Here is a 6,000-nt window from a genome sequence, read left to right on the forward strand (position 1 = left end):
AAATTCGATCGATTGGTTTATAATTTGACTTTGGCGTAGTTATGAAAGTTGTAATTGGAGTTAAGATAAAGAACTTTTGTGTTGGAAGTTTTGACAAATTTTGACTTTGGGCCTACGGTGGCGCCGCCACTGTTTTCCGGCGGTTTCCGGCCACCTCAGGGATAGTTTCTGTTCCTGATTTTGATCTACTCATCGATACGAGCCTTTCAATATACAATACGTAATTTTTGGAGATCGTATGAGCATGTTAGGGTTTTTGTGATTTCGATAGTTCGGTTATCGATCTGTGAGGATATGACTATCCGATCGATTTGTGGTTTCGTCACATCGATCGTGAAAGCATTCCGGAGACTTTGGGTATTCTCGGATGAGGGTTCGCCTCGATTGGCGTTTCTTTCAGGGTTGTTGTTCGATTTGGGGATTCGAACTTTAATCACTTGATGATTCGTATACTGATTTGAGACCATTGGTGATTAGGTCCTTCTCAAGGTGATTTGGACGAGTTGTTGATGTGAGTGTTAGTTCGGTTCTGTATAGATGATGCAGCAGGATTCTGAGGTGAGTAATCTCACAATGTTCATTTACGAACGGGTTTACCTTACCGTTTTAGGAGTTATTTAGTTAACTGCAAACTATAGTTGGTATTAGTAGCATTCTTGAGTGAATGTCGACATATATATATTTATGTGAAATATATGTGTGTTGGTGGTTTAGTTGTGATAAAACAATAATTGTGGGGGCGTTCATTTTATTGTTTTGGGTGTGTATTTTCGGGAAACAATATTTTGTGAAGGGTCGATTTCTATTGTTTTGAAAAGTGTTGTGTTGTGGAACATTTTTAGTTCGCGGGTGGCTTATTTAAATGTGGATCTTGTACCAGGAGTAATTGATATGGATCAATTACTGGGAATCTTTTATTTTAGATTCGTGTAACATTTTGGGTCTAGTGCGACTCCTTTAAATGTTTTGGTATTTATACAGTGGATCCAAAGACTTACGAGTTTAGGATCGTGGATCACAAAATGTGAACGAGGGTGGGAAAATCGGGACTTCACGCCTTTGGCCGGGTTAGTGGATACGATCAGTTAGAGCTCTAGTCTGTCCGCCGTGATTTGCATGAGTTGTTTCTTGATTGAAACGTGTGGGTTTATCCCATGATTTGCGTGAGTTGTTTGTTTATCCTGTGATTTGCATGAGTTGTTTCTTGATTGAAACATGTGGGTTTATTCCGTGATTTGCATGAGTTGTTTCTTGATTGAAATGTGTGGGTTTATCCCGTGATTTTGTGGGAGTTGTTTCTGGATTGAAACGTGTGGGTTTATCCCGTGATTTTGTGTGAGTTGTTTTGAGTTACTCATACGAGCTTTCATAAGCTTACCGGGTTTGTTGTGTGGCAACTTGGTGCACTATTCAATGGTGTAGGGGTTAATCCTGCAGGTCAGGGTAATCGTGGCTGAAACTGAGGTAGCGTGCTAGCAGCTTTACGGTAGGAAGCCAATTTTGTGGCTTTACCGTTGTTAAGACTTCCGCTTGTAGTAAGCTCTGAGGAGCATTTACTTATTATTTTGTTGTGACAATTTAATTCGTAACTCGTGTAATATATAACTCTGCGGAGCGAGTATATATCGACTTTGTGGGTTCAGGGCATCAATATATACTTGGTTTAAAAGGAAAAAGTTTTCCAGGTATTTTGTATTGATGGCTGAATCATCACGCATGTATAATTATGGGATTATATATATCAATTTTTATTTATGTTTAAAAATCGGGGCGTGACATAAAGAGAATTGGCGATATATTGATCCCAGCCAGATTTGAAGTCTTCAACCCTTCACTCTAGATCATCTTCTTGATCTTCTTATTCCACATAGTGAGCTTCTCTTGCTTCACAATATGCTTTGTAGGCGGTGACAATTTCTTCACGAGCTCTACAAATGTGTGCCCAATTACCGGATACTCCACATCGGGAACATTCATCTCTGTGCTCAGACTCCATTGATTGAGGCGCTTTGAAAGAGTCATTTGGATGGCTCTTAGTGTTGGTGGGGCCACCAACATGGCCAGGGGCGTTGCCTCTGATTACACGCATTTCTATACATGTAATTGTATTTAAAACACTAGAATTAAGCAAATCCTCAAGTAAATTAATATATAATTAATTCATTTTTATTTATTCTGTAGGAAATAAGCGGAATTGCGAAAACGAGAGAAAATGGTGCGAAATTGGAGCAAATTGAAGTTTCCGACAAAAAGATGAAATAGTCAATGCGGGTCAACCGTGGTCAACACCATCAAGGGAGCGGAATCCAATCACTTCCGATAATATGTGTAGAAGTGCATTGAGAAGAGAGAAGAGAGAAGACGGAGAAGAAGAAAGATTAAAAGAAAAATGGAGAAGAAGAAAGAAAAAAAAAGTGAAGTTTGCTCATGACGTCAGCATGGCTGATCCCTTGTCTTCCCACGTGCAGCTTTCTTTCTCTTTTTCTTCCTTCTCTTTTTCTTCCTTCCTCCCAGACCACGTGCCACCCTCTCACTGACCATTTCTTTTCTTCTTCAATCTCAGCCGTCCGTTACTGATCCATCTCTATCTTCATGACTAGCCACCTCCTTTAATTGATGAATTCAATCATTCTCCCTTCTTCAATTCGGCCGCACTCCCCATTTCATATTTCTTTACCCTTCCTCTAACACCTCACCAAGAACCTCCTCACCAATTTTCTTCTCCTCACCAAGAATCACAACACCTCACCAAAATTTCATCTTCTCTCTCATTCTCTCTCTCTTCCCAATTTATCATTCTCCGTCATTTTCCAAAGAAAATCAAGGGGCTTTTACTACTCACACCATCAATTGCTCGTCAACACAAAGAGATTTTACTTTTGGTGAAGAGTAGGGGCTTAATTTCAAGTTGGGTTCATGTTTGCCTATAGCAAATTGTGAGCCTAACTTGTGTTCCATCTCTCCTATATCATTTCTCTTAATTTCTTATGTATTTGATGATGTATTTGAGTAGTTAAATTTTGAGAGTTAGGGTTGTGAAGCCCTAACTCATCTTGTATAAATATTGATGCTTTACTTTTAATAAATGCAATTTCCATTGTGTATGCTTTAAATCCGAATTTATTGGTCCTTAGAAGCATGTTTCTAGGCTTTGTCAACCTTTAAAATTATGTTGTGGGCAATTGTGATGAATAGATTAATAAATTTACAACTTATTAGTCTTGTTGCATCTAGGATTTAAGTGTGGTAACCATTAGCTAGCTTAATTGTAGCTAAGCTTGCTTGGATCTCTATTATCTTGCTCTCTAGGCCTCTAATTTTGGATAATGTGGCCTTAACCGGCGTAATGCCCAAATTAGAGAGTTGATTGTGGCCTTAACATGCATAGTCAATACACCGAAAGGATAATTGGTTTAGTGATCTTGACCGGTACTAGATACGGGACTTAACACAAATAGGAAATGTATGCATTTGTGAAACTGGTATCGATATTTGCAATATAGTTAGTGTGAATCACCCGACACTCTCATGTTTCCATTAATTTGAAAATCCAAATTTAATTTCTTGCTTGATAATTAGTTGTTTGCATTTATTTTAGTTTGCATTTAATTTAGTTAATTCTCAATTCAAAACTCCCGAACAAAATTCTACCTTCCATTGTGCATAACTCATTTGGGCTACAAGTTAGTGGCTTTGATTAGGCTTAGTGTGAGCTAAGCCGAGCATTGCCGAGGCTTGGTGCCTTGTGAATATTATTTTACTTTATTTTATTTTTATTTTTCGTTGTATGCTTTTAAGTCATTCTAGTACTAATTACCTCGGTTAGGTCCAACGCCTAATCCCCAAGGTACGATAAACTAAGGTCCAAATACTTCCTTTACTTGACACGATTCGTACGCTTGTGAGAGTATGTCACGCCCCTAATTTTGAATAATTAAATTCAAATTCGAAACGCGAGAACAAACACAAGAAAACACATATAGAATTTTTTTTATTTAAACTAAGCAACAAACAAACTAAACTCACAATGTCAATACCGACTCGTTCTTTAGAGTCACATATTACATTACAATAGTTTACAAATTAAACTGAATATCAATTCAACGTGTAACCACTCTCACCAACTCACTACACAGCGGAAGACTACAAGTATAAGCACCCTTCTACACCACGTGACGGAAAGTCTACCTCAGCTTCGATAACGATCACCCGATATTCTAACCTGCACAATAACCCCTACACCATAGAATAGTGCACCGGGAATGTAAACAACAAACTCGGTAAGCCTTTCAACCCGTATGAGTAAACTCAAATAAAATGACTCACGTCACTCATGCTTATAATTTCTCAATTCGTGAGATAATTAAAGCAACAATATTTAATTATCACAACAAAACATCAAGTTTCAAACTAATCAATATCATGCTCAATAATTTCAACCCAACTAAAACCCACATGCTCTGACTCTCAATTCATTTTATCTCACTTCCCACAATCTCCAACTATACAAATATCTCCCAATATTTAAACATTTTACGTCCCCACAATCTATCAGATCACTATTCCTTTGCCTCAACGGCACAACCAGGAAATCATACTCATTTCCCTCAACATGACGCGGTTGCCAAAATCATGCCACCCCAACTCATTTTCCAATCACTACAGATCACAACCCACAACTATACCCACAATAAGAATTAAGCAAAATCAGTAATCCCTGCATAGAAACTTAGTTCAGGAGATCACATGAAAACAAACAAAAGAAATCATATAAATCCCTGCATAGATTTTAGTTCAGGAATTTACATTAAAACAAACAATACAAAAAGCAGTAATCCCTGCATATAACTTAGTTCAGGAGATTACAATAAAGCAAACAATACAAAAGCAGTAATCCCTGCATATAACTTAGTTCAGGAGATTACAATAAAACAAACAATTCAAAAGACAGTAATCCCTGCATATAACTTAGTTCAGGAGATTACAATAAAACAAACAATTCAAAAGACAGTAATCCCTGCATATAACTTAGTTCAGGAGATTACATAAAATTCAACAATTAGAAGGAAAAGGAAAATAAATGAAGAAGTCAAACAACTCACACTAGAGTCGATGATCACCCATCAACACTAAAGCCGATGATCGATCACCCATCAACTCCAAATAAATCATATTAACACAACTCACCCATAATATGAAATCAAGTCCCTCTTGGACAATAAAAGAAAGAACCCACCCGAACTCTCTTTTAAAAACACGTGTACGCATAGGCCTCAAGTGACCCAACGCGTCACTCCCATGCAGTACGTACTCATGGGCCTCAAGTAACCCAACGCGTCACTCTCATGCAATACAAGGCAGACAGACTAGATCTCTAACTGATCGTAACCACTAACCCGGCCAAAGGTGTGGTTCCCGATATAATTGCCTCAGTCACCACTGTGACACCAGATCCGTAGATCCAAAAACAGTCACCACTGTGACACCAGATCAGTAGATCCGAAAACATTTAAAAGTCCCACACGACTCAAAATGTTACACCAACACTCGATTACTCTTTCAACACAATATAATCAACCATTCCATGATATAATGTATTGCCACGAAGAGTAAATACTTGAAATGACAATCCAATCAACTCTCAATCATTTCTTCACCAATGTCACAACACATTTTCAATTCACTCTTTCAACAATATAATCATCAAACATATACATATCACAACGCCACACCATCCATATATATATTCCACGTAAATATATATATATACGTAGTCATTCACGCAGGAATGACCACTAATACCAACTATAGTTTTATAAATTAACTACTCGAAAATCATTTTATATCAAAACATTGTTTTAACCTACCCATGAACCGTTGTCGATCAAGTTCATATATTTTAAAACAAATAATTTGTTTTGAAAATGATTTTGCATGCTAACAATTAAATATACTAAATTAAAACATAACTAATTATCAACTGAAACACCGTGAGATTTA

The sequence above is a fragment of the Rosa rugosa genome, chromosome 4, assembly GCF_958449725.1.
Source record: "Rosa rugosa chromosome 4, drRosRugo1.1, whole genome shotgun sequence".
NCBI classification, from domain to species: Eukaryota; Viridiplantae; Streptophyta; class Magnoliopsida; order Rosales; family Rosaceae; genus Rosa; species Rosa rugosa.